This window comes from Phaethon lepturus, unplaced genomic scaffold, assembly GCF_000687285.1.
Source record: "Phaethon lepturus isolate BGI_N335 unplaced genomic scaffold, ASM68728v1 scaffold41023, whole genome shotgun sequence".
NCBI lineage: Eukaryota > Metazoa > Chordata > Aves > Phaethontiformes > Phaethontidae > Phaethon > Phaethon lepturus.
This window is the reverse complement of record NW_010531898.1, coordinates 1-225: the sequence shown is the minus strand read 5'-3', so window position 1 is coordinate 225 and position 225 is coordinate 1.

Here is a 225-nt window from a genome sequence, read left to right as displayed (position 1 = left end):
CCCTGGAGGGGGGGGCAGCGGCCCCCCCCCACCAAGCCCCACACATACACCCCGCCCGGGCCCACCGTTAAGGGGCAGGGCCCGCGCGTCCTGCCCGTCTCTCAGGCTGTCCCGGGGCCTTGCCTCCCAAGAGCCGAGCGGCCGCGGAACACGACCGAGGAAGGGAGGGGACGCAGAGACCCCCACACCGCCTCCCACCTGGGCGCTGCCCCCGGGCTCTCTTCA